We start from the raw sequence: 11658 nt of genomic DNA on the forward strand, positions 1-11658 counted from the left end.
GTAACTAAATATTAAAGAAGATGGTTTGCGAGGACAATGGCAGACCTCCCAAGGCTTTGTGTTCTGTCTCATGGAGTTTGGTTGCAGAGCTGAGGAAATTTTCAACAGAGCAGTGGAAGGAGGTATTTTGGGTAGGAGTTTTGCTTTGACTGCTGTAAGGGAAGGTATATGCAAGGTGGCAAACCTGTAACAAACATGTAGTTACGGGGTGGGGAGGTGTCTGAATTCACGTAGGGGCAATGAGATAGAAGAGGGGTTTCCAGCGTCATAGAAGTTGGGAAAGTAGACCCAACTGAATGAGTAGCTTTGGAGACAGGAGTTTGGAGGGGGAAGAGGGGGCTGCAGAGACTCCCAAGGTTTGTTGTTTAGCAGTAGAAATATTGATAACTGTGTGTTAGTTGCCTATTGTGACAATGTGTTAGTTGCCTATTGTGAGTGTGTTGTCTCAGAAAGCTGACGCAGAAAGCTCAGGGACATATAGCAACAACCATTTAATTAATCTGTGCTTAAAGCAGTTCGCCTCATTTGGGCTGTGTTAGGCTGATCCTTTTTTCTTTTTAATTTTTTTTAACATTTATTTATTTTTGAGAGACAGAGAGAGGCAGAGCATGAGCAGGGGAGGGGGAAAGAGATACAGAATCTGAAGCAGGCTCCAGGCTCTGAGCTGTTTCCTAGCACAGAGCCCAACGCGGGGCTTGATCTCATGAACTGCCAGACCATGACCTGAGCTGAAGTCAGACGCGCAACCAACTGAACCACCCCGGCGCCCCTGTGTTTGGCTAATCTTAACTGGGCTTACTCATACATCTTCGGTCATGTAGGGAAAATTTGATTAAACACAAAACCTCTCAACTTGGAAATCCTTTCCAGAAAGATAGTAGGGAAAGAAAACATTTTTATCATTGCATTAGCATTAACCAGATTGTGTTGTGCATCACAAAGAATCTACCAAGGGATTGCAAAGACAGAAGAAATCTCACACTTTTACATAGCCATGCAGACACAAGTCATTACATATATGTTCTCTGGATAAACAGGTATTAACCCTCAAGTAAGTGGATGTGACAGCAATATTTGTCACAGTTCATTCCAAGTTTGCTTGGTAATTGGGGTGACCAACTCTTGGCTTCATCCAGAAACCCCCCCCCCCCAAGTTTCCTATCTTAATGACAGGAGATAGTGTTACACTGGAATCATGGTACCCACTGAGATTTGGGTCACAGGAATGGGGAGGGGTGCTGTCCTTCTTGATGTTAACAGTTCAGAGAGAGGGCTCCCTGGTTCTTAAGAAAGACATTCTTGGACCTCAAAGCTGGCAAAAGACCTATCTAGTTTTCACAAAGGACTTATATACATTTCAAAGAGGGGAGAAAGCCTCTGAAATCACAAATTTCCTAAAGTAAATGCTGTAAGTAAAAGGATGGGAAGGGACTTTCTTCCTCTATTTTCAACAGGGACAATAAACTTCTTACCTTTTTTTTTGTCCTTAGAGTGGACTTTGGTTGTTTTTGCTCCCATGGGTGTTGTTCAGCTGGCTGTTGGCTGATTGATCTAGGAGAGTTTTAGCTGGAAAAGTTTTGCTAGACTGAGCATGTCCTTCCTGTGTCAGAGGCCAAGGCAAAGGCACAAGCAGTTTCTAGCCTCTGCTAGAGTCACATTCCCTGAACTCTCAGTGGCTGAGTCAAGGTGCATGATGGAACCCAGAGGCAGACTGTGAAGGCACTAAAAATATGTGGCAGAAGCTGAGATAGATGTAAAGGAGGCTGAAGGATTAGGGATATGTTCATTGTCAGACTGTCACAGATAGGGCCAAATATGAATTAGTTCAGGATTTGAGTTTGAAACATCTGTGAGGAATTCTGGCAGAGCTAACCCCCAGGGATGTGGATATTAGGGAGATAGCTCAGGAAGTAGGTAGGGTTTTCGATGGTGGAAGCAGATGCCCCGGAGCGTGTGTGAGGTGAGAAGAGCAGAGAAGGATGTAACCTGGGACCAAATTCCTCTTTCTGTCACTAGGGGTAATGGACATGCCACTCTCATGGTTGGAGAGAAGAGCCCTGCCCTCTGTGCCCAATGCAGGACCCCATGCTCCTTCCTTCTGTTCTCTATGGCAGGACCACTGCTTTGCTCCCTAGGGAGCCCCCAGAATGCATGCTGCCCCTGGAGTTATGCACAGGAAGACTCTGATGGCATCCCCGGGTTCTGGAAGGTCTCCCTGTGCTCTCCAACTTCTCTCTTGCAGGCGTGGGCTCTGTCCCCAAAGTACACGTCACCAGGCCAGAGAGGGACAGGGTTTCAGTGCACAGCCTTGGAGTGGCTCCCAAAGCCCCACGTGCAGTGGAGGTCCCTCAGTAGGGAGACGTTCCTAGCATTCTCAGAGACCCATGCCCAAGATGCTAAAGGGCTGTTCAGTGTGGAGGCTGCCTGGTGGTGAGTGACAGGTCTCCAGGGAATATGACCTGCTCAGTGCTTAGCCTCATCTGACCTGCCTACCATATTGCCAGCTGTTTTGCCTTCTATGCAACTAGTTCTCAGTCAGCACCTGGAAGCCACAAACCAGGTATACTTATGTTGAAACCTTGCCGTTGTACTTCACCATTCTGCTCTTTGCAGCTTCATTCCCCCTTTCTGCTTTTTGTTTTAATTATTTTTAGTTATGCCATTTTCTCCTCTGTTGGCTTTAATAATATCTAGATCATGTTTCTTGATTTCTCTATTAATTATAGTATTTTTATTATTTGTTGACTATCCTTGAGATTCAGCTTTATTGCTTTCCTTTTTTTTTCTTTTTCTTTTCTTTCTTTCTTTCTTTCTTTTTTCTTTTTTTTTTTGTAAATTAAACTGAGTCCTGAGCTCCACCAGGTGAGGGTCCAATGAGGTTGTGCTGAGCTGACATTAATATTTTCTTCAGCAGGACAGGAAGGAGTCAGTCCTGCACAAATCTGAGCATATGCAGCCTGGCAAAGGGCACAGGAGTGCAGATGCTGGGAGGCAGAAGTTGGTGATGTCAGAGTGGAGGTTAGAAAGGAAGCTAGGAACACTGGAGAGAGTTGGGGAGGAGAGCAGAGAGGGAGAAGGAGGAGGGCCAGGGCCTGGGGCAGGATGACATTTTCAGCACTCTGCTACTACTGCTGTATGACCTTATTTCCCCACACTTAGTGGCTTGACCCACAAACACTTACTGTCTCACAGTCCCAGGGAACTAAGAATCCAGCAGCACTCAGCTGGGGGCTCCTACCAGAGTCTCTCAGGAGTTTGGGGCTGTTGTCAGCACCGAGGCAGGACTTGCTTCACTCAGAACCTGAGCTCACTTAGGGGTGTTAGCAGGGTTCAGTCCACATCAAAGGCCTGAGTTCTTCTCTTCTGTTGTTGTCTCTCAGTGCTAGACCACATGCATGTGTCTGTGTCATGACTCAACATAGAGGCCTGTTCCCCAGTGTGAGGATCTGAGAGAGAACACAGGTCAGAGTAAGCACGTGGCTGGGCACTGAGATTTTATAACCAAAACTTGGAAGGGGCTTTGGGTCCTGTTGCCATCTTCTGTAGAATAGAAGTGAATCACTAAGTCTAGGCCACACTCCAGAGGAGGGAGTTACACAAGGACATGTATACAGGAGGTGGGGATCTCAAGGAGCCACTGAGGGGAAAAGATGAGGACTCTGACAGGGTCAGTGCCTTTTCCAGAATCACAGGGACTGGTCAAAAGGCAGAACCAAGCATGAATCTAGCTCCATGTCCTTAAAGTTGGGGTCCTGGCTGCACCCAGGCTTTCTGAGGGGGCTCTGGAAAAGGTTGTGTTATTGTACCTGTGCAGACATGGAGATGGTGTGGGGGTGAGGGTGAACAGGAGGGTGACAGAGGCATTCCAGCACATTCTTGTCTGAGGAGGACCCCAGGTCAGGGCAACCCACTGAGTGCACCCCTGTCCACATTGCACCCAGTGGAGAGGGAGAGAATGGCAGAGTCTAGAGGTAAGGGTGGGTTCTGACCTTCTAGGCCAAAGCTCCAATCCATTCTGTCTGGTTTGCTTTGGAAATTAGCCTAAGATCTTGGGAAGCTTTTGCCCATCCTTCCCATCTGCTGGGCCTCCAGAATGTGAACACTGGTACACACACACACACACACACACACCAGTAAGGACGGTTGGGGGGGGGGATCTGAGGAGCTTCAGGTTCAGAGGTGGTGAAGAGACGATGAAAATACAGTTGGAAGCATTTCCTATGTGTGACACTACTCCAATTTCATAGGTATCATCCCAAATATGCCTGAGGACATCTCGAGGAAGTACATGCTAGAATAATCTCCATTGCACAGGAAGGACACAGACCATCCCCGAGAGGAACAATGGCTTATCCAGGGTCAAAATCAGGTAAGAATGAAGACTTGTGTCTGAACCTAGATGTGTCTCAAAGGTGGGACCCGGATGCACCCAGACCTTCCCAGGGGACTGTAGAGAGTAGTGTATTGGTGTAACTGTGTACAGATGAGACATTTCATGGAGAAAGGGGGTGAGAAGCCAGCAGCCCAGGGCTCTATTTGCATAGGTGTTATCCCTGGAGGGGACTTGGGTAGGTGATCCTAAGCAGTGAAGTTACTGCCTTGACAACAGACCCCAAGAGAACTTGGAATCCCCATAACCAGGCACCCATATTCTAGTATAGTCCCACACCAGGCTCACTTGGCTGGAGACACTTGATAGTAAAAAATGTTTTCTTGCTGTTCTTTCTTTCTGGAGCTCTGGCTTCCAGAGACCCCAGTGGGGAAGATGTTTCAGATGCTGTGGATGTTGGCTCAACCGTCGCTCCCAATGCCTCAGGCGGTTTTTCTGAAGGCCCCGTAAAGTAATACAGAGCAGCCTAGGGAAGGCCAGTTCAGTTCAGGCCACCTCTTCGAGCCATCCCTGGGCAGCCCCATTCCCTCCTCTTCAGCTTCAGGGAAAGAGGGACATGTGAGGAGGCCCTGCCCGGGGTTAGAGAAGGTTGGAGGGCAGTGGATAACCTGGTGGCCCCATCATGTCCACACCAATGTCATGGTGGGTAGGGTGGAAAAGGGATTCCTGAAGTGCTTCTTTCCTGTGCAAGGGTTAATCCAAGGTCCTTGTGCATGTATCTTTTTCCTCCTTGGTGGAAGTCTGTGCACACTGTGGTGTAGTGTGTCTGGAATGGAGTCACATGGGTCTGAGGGCCAGTAAAGGCAGCCAGTCAGGACTCTGAGGCCTCCTGCCTATCTGCTGCACTGCCTTTACAGAACTGCACACCAGAGATGGGGCAGGAGTTGAGTGATGAGATCCTCTGCTCAACTTCCGTGAAGGACAGGAATATGCCCCACACCACCAACAGGATGCAGGACTGAAGCGGCTCAGGGTGAGTGCAAGTACCAGGGAGACCCAATACCCAGGGCCCATATGTAGCAAAAAGATCCCAGGGCCCAGAAGCCACACTGCTACTCCCCTGGGCCCCCTTGTAGACTTCTGCTCCCAGATGAATCTGGATCCCCATATCCTGCTCAAATTTGCCTTCACGGCCCAGCCCCTGCCATGGCCAGATGCAAAGTCACTCTCCACTCATTTGTAGGAATATCAGAAAAGAGACCTGAAGTCATTTCACATCCCATCTGGTCTAGAGTATTTTTTCACTGTTGTATGTATTTTCCTAACTCCTGTTCTCAGGTGTCCCTGTTGGCCTGACCATCCTTGCACACCTTCTCCAAATCTGGCACATGATCATCATGAGTAGGGAGATTTTTGCCAGAAGGGACATGGGGCTCATGGTATTTTGTCTGCTGCTCTGCAGTTTGGTTGCCAAGGAACACATCCCTGAGGCCCCTCCAGGTCAGGAGTAGGGGCCTCTCTGGGGCTATGCAACATTCCAGAAGGGAGATAGGTTACCACACCCATTTAGCTCTTCATTGATGTGGGACTTTGACATAATTCCCTTTTGTTGCCATGTTACAGTGCTCACTGGACATCCTACATGACCTATTACCCTAATCCCTCTAACCCCAGGAAATGCCTCTGCCTTCTCATCTCTAGAATGGGCTGTGTTGTCAGAAATCACACGGATGATGCTGTTAATGCAGGGAGGGGCTGTCAATACTCAGCTAACAATCTGACCTGAAATACTCACATGTTCAGTCACTATCCACCTCAAATTCTAGTTTTAATGCCAAAATCCTTTTTCCTACTGTGGGTACCTATGTTTCAGTCTTGCCACAAGCCACTGAAGGCTTGGTGATTTGTTCTGCATTCTGTCCCCTAACCCTCCTGGTGGCCAGTGTGCTGCCTGACTCTGTGTCCCTCCTCTGTTCCACCTCAGGGTAAAAATGCCTCAACCGTGAATAAGAATGAGACCAGTGTGGTGTGGATGATCTAGGCAGGCTTGCTGGATAAGCAAGTGTAGCATCCAGTGCCTGTCTTCCTAGGCAGAGACCGCTGCCCTCTGCCCCCATGTCTCCATGTTCCTGGACATGTACAGAACTTTTCCACTACTGAAAAGGTGCTGGATCTGTTGATTCCAAGGTGAGCACCCTGCCTCTCCACAGCCCCACTGAATTTGGCCACTTACAGGCTTTGAGTCTTGGGAATGTCACCAAACCTCCCTAAGTCTCAGTCTGTTCCTCAGATGGGGGCAGAGTTATTATAGGGACCCAGTGGGGCCCTGCAGGGAAAGTGCACCTGGCATTGTGGAACGGTCTGCTGGCAGGGCTGTGGCTGTGCTGGATTATTACTGTCCTCTTCCCCATGATGAAGTTTCTGCCTCATCTGTCACTGTCACCAGGTCTTGAGCTGGGCCATTTTCCCATTTGAAAAGGAGATTTGAGGCTCCATCTGGGGGTCTGAATCCTGGCTGAGACCAGAGCAGGGATCCCTGGGGGTGAGCAGGTGGCCCCAGGCCCACTCAGATATCTGTGATGGTGCTAGTTGAGGCCCATTCATTCATCAAACATACAGGAAGCTCCACCAGATGCAGGCACTTCTTTAGGAGCTGACTGTCATGCAAGGCACAGAGCAGACAACACCCTGCCCTCTAGGGCTCCATTCTACACAGGGGTCAGTGACACTAGGTATGACAAGAGGTAGCATACACAGGACAGGTGATATGATGCCCTCCTGGCCTCCTCTAGGTATGGATGCATCCTTCCTGAAATGGGATGAAGATGGCAGACCCCTGGAGCAGCAGAAAATGTGAGTGGGCTTTAGACAGTGCAGGAGGGTCTTCCCCCTCCAAGAGGGCAGCGGGGGGGGGGGGGGGCGGTGAGTTGGAAGGGCTCTGGACCCTGCATCCCACACATCTGCGATTCCTTTGAGCGGGCAAAGGTCTGAGTGCTTCTCCTGGAAGAGGAGAAAGGGGTTCTAGAGAGCCGTAGATGAGGTGTGGGCACAGTGGGACAGCAGAGGGGGCCAGAGGACAGAGTCACCTCCTGAGAGAGTCCAACCCCATCCCTTCCCACTCCCAGTCCTGCCTCCACCCCCATCCTGGGACCCAGAACAAAGGGTGTGGGGAGCATCACACTCACCAATCTGGTGGCACTTCAACGGTGGGTGCTCAGCAAGTGCTTCGGAGACCCAGTGAGGGCTCAGGGACCAGATGTCCCCCACCTTGTGGGAGATTAGGGTCAGTGGGGGGACACCCACATGGATGCGAAGTGAATAAAGCAACATGTAGGTGGAGGAGGTAAAGTTTGAGGTATTAGGAGGGTCCTGAGAAGCCCTGCTGAGAGACGGGTTCCTTTGTTTCCTATTTGTTCCGATATTCATGGAGCACTGGTGTATGCAGTGAGGACAATGAACCGACGAGACACCACCCCTCCCTGCCCACATGGAGTTGAATTCCAGCAGGAAGTAGGCAGGGAGACAGAGCACAGAGTCATTCTCCAAGAAGGACAGAGATGGCCCCATCATTGGTTAAGGGCTCCCATTCAAAATGGCTTTTTGCCAGACTCTCCTCAGTGACCAGGACTATCTTAGCAGGAGTGCCAAATCAGAGGTGGACAAGGAGTAGGACCAGCCTCTGGACAGCTGGAGGCATAGGAGCCCAGGTTCCCACTGGGTGCCCTGAGACATCAGTCTTGATTCTTCTGCCCACTTCTGTGTCTCCAGGGCCATCTTCTCCATTCTGGGCACCTGGATGGACCACTCCCCTGAGGATTTTTTCCAACCTGCAGAATTTCCCTGCCTGAAGATGCTGCTGGCATATGTGGGGCTTAACATGCTGGGCTCACACCTGGAGCACCATATCTCTGTTTTCCTCTCATAGCTGGGACACATGGAGCCCAATGAGCCAGAGGTTGAGGGTGAGGAGAACTCAGGGTGGGCGATGTGAGCATGTGGAGGGGACAGGGTAGGCCACACAGAACAAGTATCCTTAAGCTGTGTTTGGATCAGGAGCCGTGAATAGTCTCAGATAACTGTCCCCATGGTCTGCCATCTGGGGAGACTTCCTGGGGGTGGGTTCTTGGACTCAGAAGACATTGACTGGTGGGAGAGGTTTCCTTTATTTGGAAGAGACATGGAAAGGCAATCGTGATGATGATACTTTCTCTTCTTGAAGCTATAGCACCCGTTCCGGAGCAGGATCCAGAACCAACTCAAGAGCTAGCCCCAGCTCCCACTGTGGTGCCTGCTGCAGCTTCAGAGCCCGAGGTGGCTGAAGCCATCACTCCTGCTGGAGCTCAGCAATTAGGAAAAGCAGCGACCCTCCCTGCAGTTTCAGAGCCAGTGTAGGTGGTGGTTATAGCTCTGATTCACTGTCAGGAGCTGGATGAACCACCTGCACCTTTGGCAGCCCCGGAGCATGAGCAGGCTCCAGCCCCAGCTACTGGGGTTACGGAAGGACTAGAACAACCACTTGCTACAGCTGAACAACCAGCCTCAGCTCCCAAGCAGTGGCTCACGTCGGCTGCAGCCCCAAAGGATGGCTTCCCCTCCTCTGTCGTTGCTTTTTTTTGAAATGTTTGTGTTTTTTATTCAGATATGGAATGGCTTAGTGTATTTTGTTTTATAAGTAAAGTATAAATTGACTTCAAGTAAAGTTTGACTCTGATCCTTTTAAATTGGATGTTGAAGTGTCATTAAGTACTTTGACAATGTTATACAACCATGACCACTAGGTACTGCTAGAACACTTCCATCACAGAGACACCTGTGCTACTGATCAGTCACTGCTCATTCCCTCACCCCAATCCCTGGAACCACTGATCTCTCTGTTTCTGTTGCTTTACCTCTTCTGGGATTTTCGTGTGCGTGGAATCTTTCAACATGGCCTTTTGTGTCTGGCTACATAACATGACGGTGATTAATAATTCTTGAAATTTTTAATGAAAATAACATTTTTATTACAAAGGAACATCCCCCAAAGAACATAGATTATGTGAAGCCCCAAAATGAACTATCTTCATTATGTGGGATAGGGACACCTTTTGTAAGTAAGTTTGACTCGAGAGCCACAAACTACAAGAGAAATGTCTGGACCAGTAAAATACCTGTAAAATCTTTTATTTTCCCGGACAGGCCATGTTTAAATTAGGCTAATGGGCATAGTATAAAAATACCACAATAAAATATTAAATTTTCCCATTTATTACCAATATTTTAGGTAATAAAGTATATTATTGAAGGTTTTAGATGAGTTGTTTATTTAGTAAAATAATGATTTAAGTAATGAAGATAGGTGCAGGGTGACTCAGTTGAGCGTCCAATTCTCGATTTCGGCTCAGGTCATGATCTCACAGTTTGTGGGACTGAGCCCCCAGTCAGGGTCTGTGCTGACAGTTTGGAGCCCTGCACAGGATTCTCTCTAACTCTTTCTGCCCTTTCCCAACTGGTGTTTACTCTTTTTCTTTCTCTCTTTCTCTCTCTCAAACATTAAAAAATAACAAATAAATGAATATGAAGAAAAAGATACACTCCTAACAACAAATAATTGCCCATAACAAATGGTTTCCCTGTTTCCAGTCCTTTCTCTTTGTAGCATGTGTGTGTGTGTGTGTGTGTGTGTGTGTGTGTCTGTGTCTGTGAGTGTGTGTTGGGTTGGGGCGTGGAGGATTCCAGGACTATGCTCTTATACTACCTAATGTCTCCACAGTGGACAGGCACAGCCACTCCTGTCCCCTTGTGTATTCTCAGTGGCCACACATCATCATTTATTCAGTGTCTCCAGCTGTTGAATAATTGGGGCAATTCCAATTTTTGACTCGCATAGTTGTAGTGAACGGTATATCTGTGCCATAAATCTCTCTTTCTTTAGGACTGATCCCTATAAGCACAATCCTGGAATATAAATTATATACTTTCTTGAGGTATTGGTTACAGTTTCCGATAGTTACAGTCTCTCTCTTTTTTTTGTTTTCAATACATGAAGTTTATTGTCAAATTGGTTTCCATACAACACCCAGTGCTCATTCCAAAAGGTGCCCTCCTCAATACCCATCGCCCACCCCCCCCTCCCTCCCACCCACCCCCCATTAACCCTCAGTTTGTTCTCAGTTTTTTTTAATGTTTTATTTATTTTTGAGACAGAGAGAGACAGAGAGAGACAGAGCATGAACGGGGGAGGGGCAGAGAGAGAGGGAGACACAGAATTGGAAGCAGGCTCCAGGCTCTGAGCCATCAGCCCAGAACCTGATGCGGAGCTTGAACTCACGGACCGCGAGATCCTGACCTGAGCTGAAGTCGGCCGCTTAACCGACTGAGCCACCCAGGCGCCCCTGTTCTCAGTTTTTATGAGTCTCCTATGCTTTGGCTCTCTTCCACTCTAACCTCTTTTTTTTTCCCTTCCCCTCCCCCATGGGTTTCTGTTAAGTTTCTCAGGATCCACATAAGAGTGAAACCATATGGTATCTGTCTTTCTCTGTATGGCTTATTTCACTTCGCATAACACTCTCCAGTTCCATCCATGTTGCTACAAAGGGCCATATTTCATTCTTTCTCATTGCCATGTAGTATTCCATTGTACAGTCTCTTTATTAAGTTGGGGCCTTATTTGGGAAAGGAGGGACCCCAGAGACTGAGTGGATACCTGAAGAATTAGGAGGACAACCCAGGATTGAGCCCATGAGAGTACCTAGGAGTGACCCATAGAGCGGGGAAGAGCCCAAATCCCCCTCATATGACCACCCTGACAGCATCCCTATCCTATGTCCTGGAACACACCTCATCCAGGCCCCGTTCTGTGATGCACCCCAGCCACTTCTTCCCTCCTGTTCCATAACTCAGCTTCTAAGTAGAGCAGCTGGGCCCTGCTTTCAGGCTAGTGGAATATGCAGCCTGGGCCACTGCTGTCTGTTTGCTGGCCCTCCAGCCTGGCTGGGCCTGTTCCTCTCAGGAAAGAACCTGTAAGTGCAGGTCAGGTCAATGAGTTATAGACCATCAGTAGGAAATGTATTTGAATGTATTCATCCAGATGTAGTTTTATTGGCAACAGCAAGAACCACTTGAACTTCTGTGAGCAAGGGAGACCTTTACAAATCACATTAAGTGCTCATGGAAGCTGCAGGATAGATAGAGCCTCAGCCAGGGGTTTTGGCACTGGGAATACCCCTCAACACCCCTCAGGTTCCTCCGGCAGTGACCCCCTGCACCTGCTAGCCCCAACCTTGGTATCCCTCAAGTTCAATTTTTGTGAGAGAAGGGGATGTGCTTCCTGTTCAAGATACCATGTG

The 11658-nt window shown here is 48.6% G+C and overlaps 1 long non-coding RNA gene across 1 annotated transcript; it reads left to right on the forward strand.

Moving 5' to 3' along the window:
* Positions 1–656: 656 nt before the first annotated feature.
* LOC131513989 (uncharacterized) lies at positions 657–9051 on the forward strand. The gene is made up of 7 exons (XR_009262888.1): positions 657–2560; positions 4248–4369; positions 5248–5363; positions 6315–6517; positions 7123–7183; positions 8099–8292; positions 8550–9051. It is a non-coding gene; the product is annotated as an uncharacterized LOC131513989 (long non-coding RNA).
* Positions 9052–11658: the final 2607 nt, after the last annotated feature.

The sequence above is a fragment of the Neofelis nebulosa genome, chromosome 6 (genome assembly GCF_028018385.1).
Source record: "Neofelis nebulosa isolate mNeoNeb1 chromosome 6, mNeoNeb1.pri, whole genome shotgun sequence".
Taxonomy (NCBI): Eukaryota; Metazoa; Chordata; class Mammalia; order Carnivora; family Felidae; genus Neofelis; species Neofelis nebulosa.